This window comes from Suricata suricatta, chromosome 9 (assembly GCF_006229205.1).
Source record: "Suricata suricatta isolate VVHF042 chromosome 9, meerkat_22Aug2017_6uvM2_HiC, whole genome shotgun sequence".
NCBI classification, from domain to species: domain Eukaryota; kingdom Metazoa; phylum Chordata; class Mammalia; order Carnivora; family Herpestidae; genus Suricata; species Suricata suricatta.
In genome coordinates this window covers 39,055,745-39,064,522 of record NC_043708.1, presented here as the reverse complement: position 1 = coordinate 39,064,522, position 8,778 = coordinate 39,055,745, and the positions used below count along the sequence as shown (strand labels likewise).

Genomic DNA, 8,778 nt, shown 5'->3' with positions numbered 1-8,778 from the left:
AGAGATGCGGGCGCCGCTCGACGCGCGAGCGCTGCCAAGGCAGTCCGTCCTGGGGGCCTGATGCCCCGGAGACAGCTGAAGGGCCCCTGCCCCGGGGGACACGGAAGGGCCAAGGGTGGGGCTCAGGGTGCGGCACTCGGGCTGGTCCTGGGAGTTCCTGACACGGGGCGCACATTCTAGAAATTTCTTAGACACCCAAGAAACCTGTTGGGTAAGACGCAGTTGATAGCAGTATAGAGATGTCAGGCTTTCAGCATAATGCCCCCTAATTGTCCCCATTGCTCATTCACCTCTCTCTTCCCCATTTCTTTACATTCTGCCCATGATTTATTGTAATTGCCTGGCATCTTCCAAGCAATTGCCAGATCTTTTCCTCTTTCTGGAATATTCCAAGGCTATCCAAAACCTTTGCTGGCAAGCCACAATCACTGTAAAGAAATCCTGCTGCTCAGTAGGTCTTGTGTATTTCTCCTGTTGCCCCTCTTCTCCAGCTCGGTGTGTGGTCTGAATGAATAAATATCAATCAGAATGTGTTGCCTATAGGCTCTGGTTCAAAGCCCTTGGACTCTCCCACATGGAGTTCTTGTTCAGTGCGTTGATACTCCAAGAAAGTCAGTGTGGGGGCACCCAGACAGAACTCAGGGAAGAAGAGAGTATTCTGCTTCCTGGGATTGAGTGTTGGGGGGAGCTGGAGGTGGGCAGTGTGTATCATTTGGGAGATACGAAGTTGGTTTCCAAACCCAGTGAATCAAGAGATTCAAGTCCCCAGTTACGATGCAGATACCAATGGGAGGTGGCCTGCCATTTAAACCTTACCATGGAACCACTTCATCAGATTAAACACCAAGGCTTTGAGAGAATGGACGGGGGATAGGTACATTTTCATGAAGAAAAGAGAGAAAGCAAAGAGGAAGGACTCAAATTTGGGCATTATCTGGGGAAAGACAGTCCTGGTGGAAGGAACCCTTGAGAAGACAAAACCTAAGATGGGGACAGAGGACACCTTGAGAGCCCCAGGGGCATACAGAATGAACAGTTTCCATTTTATTTGTTGTGGGATGGCATTATCTGTGACACAGGAGTTCTCTCTCTCCCTTGAGGACAAATGGAGCCTTCACGATTCTTCCACAGTTCCCAGAGAGGTTCTCTGCCAGACCCAAATCTACATTTGTACATCCTGTGCCAGTGAGGACTTAGCGGCAGTAGTCTCAAGGTTATGCTTGTAATGATTTATCTGTTATTTTATGAAGATTATATACTCTTAAATGGGATCTTTGAGATGATGCATATTATTTTTAGGGTGCGAGCTTTTAGAGAAACCGAGCCTCTCTCCATATTTCTGTAACATAACTGAAATTACTCATGAAGCTTAGTAAGAATGAGATCAGGAGGATGATTTGGTGCTTCTGGGCAGCTGAAGCCTCCTACAAGAGGAGGGGTGTCAGACCTACCATGGGGCTGATGGGAAGGAAAAAACTTACTACAAAGCACTTTTCAAATTGACCTGCTCTAGTGATAGTGGTGACTTTTTAATAGATCTGTTTCCATGCCCCCTCCCCGTGGAGCCTCGGCCACTAGGAGGCACTGCCAGTCCAATGATGGCCCCAGTCATCAGACCTAAGTCCAGAAGGTGACCCCACCCCCACCCGTTACCTTTAGTGGCGAGTATTAAGTGTCCACCTAGTTAGCAGAGCCACTGGTTCGTTGCTAATCTGACAGTACCGCTCAGCAAGCTGAGGGCGGCAACATCTCTGACGAGGGAAAGCGGACAGAGAGGCAAGCTCTCCCTCAAGTGGCAGGGAGCGGTGTCAGACTTTCTTGGGCCACACGTTTCTATTGGCTACAAAGCTGACCTTGGAATGTCAACTTAGCTGAAAGACCACATTGTTTTTAGTCATGCTGAACCTGAAGACGGAAGCTTGATGACACCCAAAAAGTCAAGATAGCAGTTTGACAGCTGAAGGTTGAGGTAAGGCATCTGATGCCACAGAGATACACAGCAGTGAATGAGGGGCAGAGGTAGTAGGTGACACAGAAATGAACTTCTTAAAGAAAAGTCAGGCAGAGAAGAATGGAGAACTTGACTGAGAATTGGAGGATGTGGGTATTAGACCCACTGATGCTGCAGAAGTTAGTTGTGGACTTCAGCAAGTTATTTATCAACTTTATCACCTTTGGACCTTCCTCTCATAATATACAGATGAATTATAGCTTTAGGTCTTTGTTTCTATAAAATGATAATTTATTTCTTTTTTAAATGATTTTTAAATTTATTTTTGAGAGACAGAGAGAGACAGCGCGAGAAGGGGAGGATCAGAGAGAGAGAGATACAGAATCTGAAGCAGGCTCCAGGCTATGAGCTGTCAGCACAGAGCCCAAAGCAGGGCTCGAACCCACGAACTGTGAGATCATGACCTGAGCTGAAGTTGGACGCTCAACCGACTGAGCCACCCAGGTGCCCCAATAATTTACTTCTTGTAGACAGTGTAAGCAGGTACTTTCCTTGCACAAGTACCCACACAGTACTAATGGAAAGGTCTTGCCCAGATCAAAATGATAAAATGGGTAGAAAAGATATGTAAATTTTCCATGAGTGGTGAAAGAAAACAGAAAGCAAAATCAAGCTTGCTAAAAGCAGGCAGGAACTGCCACTGCCTTTGAACCAGGAGAGAACAGACGGGCTTTGTACACAGCCAGCTCAGAACTCGGTTTAGGTGCCTGCCAGGAGAGGAAGTGATTTCTTTAGTTTTCAGGATGAAACCGTGCTGTAGGCATTCGGCTCTGAGGAAAAACAAAATAGTCAAGTTTTGAAATCTCATTCCAGATCAAGAGAAATGTTGAAGACTACAATGCCCAGAAGGGCTGTACGGTGTCTGTTTCTAGGATTTTACTGATGAGAATCAGTGGCACCTGCACTGATACACTTATTCAATAAATATTTACTGGGCTCTATTGTATTCCAGACACTGTTCTAGGCATAAAGGAAAATGGCTACGTTTAAGAAGTTTGTACACTATTATGTGTGGGATGGGCAGATAATAATAAAAGAGGTAAATTTATATTTCACTTGTGGACAAGTGTACAGAGGGAAGTAAAGCAGGTAAAGGGGATAGAGAATGGGAGTAGGATAGAAGTTTTCTATTTTATGAAGAGGGTTAGCAAAGGCCTACCTCATAAGGTAAAATTAAAGCAGACACTAAGTGAGAGAGAAGGAGAAAGCCATTAAGCTATATGGGAGAAGAGCATTTAAAAATGCACTGAGTTTTCAGGAAAGAATGTAATAGCTGGTAAATTATATGAAGCTCAGAGAACTCCTTGAATTGTGTGTGTGTGTTTATTTAATGCTCTGAGAAGTATAGAAATTGGAAGAAAAGGCACAAAACCAAAAAAGTACTTCATTATGTTGAAAGAACATTAAGAACTCTGCTTTATGCCATATGGAATAAGGAAATTTAAAGTAACAACCAATTTGGTACATAACCCACAGTACCAAAATAATGCATGAATTGCATTCAATTCAAACAACAGATTAGCACTTGTTATTTGCCAGGTGCTTTCTCATATGGTATATATTTAGTGGTTACAGGACCTCTACAAGGTAGACAGTGCTTACCTTCATTTTCTTGATTCATTCATTCATACAATCTGCAAACATTTATGCAGTCCATACTAGGTGCTGTTTCTGTAAATACAAAAGGAGCTGCCTACTAGAAATTTGAGTTTAGTGGGGGGAGATTTACACATAAATAGATACATGCAATCAACTGGTAGATGTATGAGCAGGAAAGAGTGGATACACAGTGATTGGGGGAAGAAGAGGTTTCAGGAAAAGCTTCAGAGAATAGATGATAATTAAGCTGAATTATGAAAAAAAGGGGATCACCAGTCTGAGCATACAGATAAGGAAACTTAATCATGGACAGGTGCTAGGGACAGCGAGACAGACCCAAGGAATAATACTGTCAGAAAATGAAGAAAACGTTGCAGAGTTTCATGGGGAGGAATAACATCTTGAGAGGTTGAATAATTTATCCACATTTGGCTTAGGATTTCCCAGAATTGATAAAAGCCACACATGATAGCCCTGAGCAAGATAAGAAAAAATTGATACTCTGACCCACATTATAGTGAAATTGCAGGGCATCAAAGACAAGAGAAAATGCTAAAAGTAGGCATAAGTAAAAGATTCATTGCCTCAGAGAAACTGTTGGGCCACTGCAGTCTGTTCATTAACTGAAGCCAGAAGACGATGGAATGCGTCCTCAAAGGAGTGAGGGAAAATAACAGTCATCTAGAATTCTGTACCCAGCTAGACTAATACAGGCATTTTCAGCTATGCAAGAAATTAATCTCCTGACTGCAACCCCTGCAGGAAAAGCTACCCATGTTCATACTTCTGGAAGAAGAAAACCAAACTTGGAAGAAGTGAAGTGCATGAAAGAGTGCTAAGTGTAAAAACTGGTAATGGCTAATGTGTGGGGTTATAAAAGAAAAGTAATATTAAAGTATTAGACAAAAATAGAACATAAGGTACAAAGGGGTGATAAAAGTGAAAGCATCCTAACTTTCTAGTACTATTCAGGAGGACAGTAGAGAACTTTAATTTTCTTTGAAATCTAAATTTTAGACTAGGAAAGTCAAATTTGTGTGTTAAATATTTAAGGGTGACTAGCAGAAATAACTAAAACATAACTTCTAAGTGAGTAAAATGTATAAACAAGGTAATCAATATATTAAATCAAATTGAAGTCAGGAAAGGAAACCATGAGAAACGAAGAAAAGAACTGGTAAATAGAAAGCATAAAATAAAGCATTAGAAAACATCTAAATAGATCCAAATAATGCCAGCTAAGAAGATGGAAACTCTCAGATTAGATGAAAAAAATCTAGTTAAAGATGTTTACAAAAGAAAATCCTAAACCATACTGACACAGTAATGTAAAAAACGACACCAGGTTAATAAGCTCTTGGATATGATGTTGCTAAACTCATGTATTAATTCTAATTGTGGATTCTCTTGAATTTTCTATGTACATAATCATATCCTTTCTGAACAAATATGGTGTTCATCTTTATTTCCTTCCAATCTTTTATACTTTTATTTCTTTACTTTAACTCACTGCACTGTCTGGGACTCCCACATATGATGTTATGTAGAAGTGGCAAAGGTTATATATTCTTTGTTTTACTCTTGAATTTAGGGAAAAGTGTGCTTAAAACTTTACATTAAATATGATGTTGGCTGTAAATATTTTAGCTGTCTTTTATCAGATTAAGGCAAGTTTCTTCTATCCCTAGTTTTTTTGAGTTTTTGTCATGAACAAGTATTGAATCTTATCAAATGCTTCTACTGAAGCTATTGAAATGATCAGAGATTTTTATCCTTAATTCAGTTAATACATAAATTACATGGACTGCATTTTGAATGTTAAACCAACCTTGCATTCTTAGGATATACGCCATATGGCTCTGAAGTGACATTATTTTTACATACTGCTACTCAATTTGGATTCAATTTGCTAATGATTTGTGTAGACTTTTCCTATCTATATTCATGGAGTCTATCCTCTACTTTCTTTTCTTGTAATATCCTCCTTACGTTTTTATATCAGGTTATGCTGGCCTCACAAAACAAGCTGAAGAGTGTTACTCCATCCTATATTTTCTAAAAAGAGTTTATGTAGGGTGGTATTTCTTTTTGGAATGTTGGAAGAATTCACCAGTGAACCCATCTAGACCTGGAGTTTTTCTTTTTTTAATATATATATTTTTAAATATTTTATTTATTTTTGAGAGAGAGAGAGAGACAGTGCGAGCAGGGGAGGGTCAGAGAGAGGGAGACACAGAATCGGAAGCAGGCTCCAGGCTCTGAGCTAGCTGTCAGCACAGAGCCCAATGCGGGGCTCGAACCCACAAACCGCAAGATCATGACCTGAGCTGAAGCTGGATGTTTAACCAACTGATCCACCCAGGCCCCCCGACCTGGAGTTTTTCTTGTGAGATGTTTTTTAATTATAGATTTCCTCAGTAGATATTGGATTATTCTGATTTTTAACTTCTGCTTGTGTCAATTTTAGTAAGTTTTATTTTCCTCAAATTAATTCATCCATTTAAAATATAATGCCAAATTTATTGGTATAAATTATTCATTACATCATAATCATAATGTTATGATTATAATAATCTGAGGAGTTATAGTCATGTCTGCTTTTTCATTTATGATATTGCTAAGTTTTATTTTTCTCTCTTCATTTCTTGGTCATCTTATTGGAGGTTGATCAATATTATGAATTAATTTCAAATAAATTTTTCTTTTGTATCTTTCTCTTTTGTATATCTTTGTATATGGTCTCTATTTCATTGTATTCTTATTTGTATAGGAATTTTATAGGAATATTGTTATTTTATAAATAACAATAATTGTTACTTCTTTCTTTTACTTTTGTTTTTCTTTTATTACCTCCACTAAATAGAGGCTTAGGTTATTTTCAGCCTTTCTTCTTTGCTAATATAGTCATATTCACTTAAAAGTATAAAATTCCCTCTAAGTACTATTTTAGATGTATCCTACAAGTTTTGAGACATTATGTTCATGTTATTTGTCGAGTTCAAAATATTTTCTAATGTCATTTGTGATTTTTTTTTCTTTGGTTCATGATTATATAGAATTATAAACTTTTGAGGATTGTTGTAATTATCCTATTGTTTATTTTCAGCTTAATTCATCTGTAGTCAGAAAACAAACTCTGTACAATTTTAATTCAATGAAATTTAGTGAGACTTGCATTAAAGCCTGGAATATGATCTATTTTGATACATGAGTCAAGGGGACATGGATGTATATTCTGAAATGGTAAGGGTGTTCTATAAATGTCAATTTGGTCACAGTGGTTAATAGCATTATTCAAATAGTCTATTTTCTTACTAATTTTTTGGCTGTATGTCTGCCAGATATTCAAATAAAGTATATCACAGCATCTAACTTTCATGTTGATTGATTTATTTTCCTTTCAATTCTGCTTTTGTCTCTCTCTCTCTCTATATCACTTTATATAAACATATGAATATATACACGACAACTTTCTCTGGGTTGGTGCTTATGATATGCCTTTTTCCATCCTTTATTTTCAAACTGTCTGTATCTTTTTATGTTCTTAAAAACAGTATATTCTTGGCTCTTTTTTTTTAATGTTAATTTTTTAGAGAGAGAAACAGAATGCAAGCAGGGGAGGGGAAGAGAGAGGGGAAAACACAGAATCTGAAGCAGGCTCCAGGCTCTGAGTTGTCAGCATAGAGCCATTTGCAGGGCTCCAACTCACGAACTGGATCATGACCTGAGGTGAAGTCAGACACTTAACAGACTGAGCCACCCAGGTGCCCCTTGAGTCTTGTTCTTAATTCAGGCTAGTAATCTTCGTTGTTTTAAAATTGAGTGTTAGGTCAATTTACATTAAGTGTAATCATTGATATTGCTGGATTTAAGTCCATCATCCTGCTATTTATTTCTTATTCTTCACATCTTTGCCCCCTTATTCCGCCTTTCAGAATATTTTTTATTTTGCCTATTTTTATTAATCCATTTATTTTCTACAATAATTTTCTAGTTATACTTTTTTAAATACTTGGGTGATTAGCCTACAATGATAATGTTATCCTTAACTTACTGAAGTCTCTCTTACATAGTACTTTTACAATTTCCTATGCAATAAAAGAATCTTATAACTGTAAACTCCATTTACTGCCTGACACTTTAGAGTTGTCATGTTATAAATACCAAACAGTGTAATAATTTTTGTTGTTTTAAAAAAGTCAATAGTATTTTACATCTTTTCACATATATACTTTTTTCAATGTTCTTCATCTCATCCTGCGTCACCATATTTCCATCTAGGATCATTTCCTTTCAGCCCAAAGAATTTTCTTTAATATTTCTTTCAGTTCTAGTCATGGCGACCAATTCTTCCAGCTTTTGTTTGTCTTAAAATACCTTTATTTCACTCTTTTTTAAAAATGTTTTTTTATTTAGTTTTGAGAGAGAAAGAGAGAGACAGTGCGAGCAGGGGAGGGTCAGAGAGAGAGGGAGATACAGAATCTGAAGTAGGCTCCAGTCTCTGAGCTAGCTGTCAGCACAGAGCCTGATGCGGGGCTCAGACCCAAGAACTGTGAGATCATGACCTGAGCCGAAGCTGGACGCTTAACTGACTGAGCCACCCAGGCGCCCCTCACTTTCATTTTTGAATGATAGTCACTGGTCAAAGAAGAGCTCTAATTTGGCAGGTTTTTTTTTTCTTTCAGCAATTTAAAGATTTTATCCCACTGACCACCGATCACCCTAGTTTTGGTTGAAAAGTCATCAGTTGATCTCCTTGTTTCTTTGAAAATAATGCCTCTTATTTTTATGACTGTTTTTAAGATTTGTATCTTTAGCTTTGGTTTTATGCAGTTTGATTACAATAAGGTTATATTTCCTTTGGTGTTTATTTAACTTCTCAAATCTGTATATTGATTGATGCCTTTATCAATTTTGAAAAAGAAAATGCCAGCCATATTTCTTCAAGTATTCCCTCTGCCTCACTTTCTCTCTCCTTTCCTACAAATCCAATTATTCATAGGTTAGGCCTTCTGACAAGTTTCTTATATTCCATTCTCTTCATATTTTTATTCAGTTTTTTCACCATTTTGGATTTTTCCTATTGAGCTATCTCTGAGTTCACTAATTTTATCTTCTTCTGTGTCCAAAGAGCTATTAAATGTAGCTAATGAAGTTTTTTTTTTTTT

At 37.9% G+C, this 8,778-nt stretch overlaps 1 protein-coding gene across 1 annotated transcript in view; it reads right to left on the bottom strand.

Annotated features, from left to right (window-relative positions):
• RTN1 (reticulon 1) overlaps positions 1-8,778 on the bottom strand; it is a 227,758-nt gene that overhangs the window by 25,087 nt on the left and 193,893 nt on the right. The gene's annotated exons all lie outside the window — the stretch shown is intronic.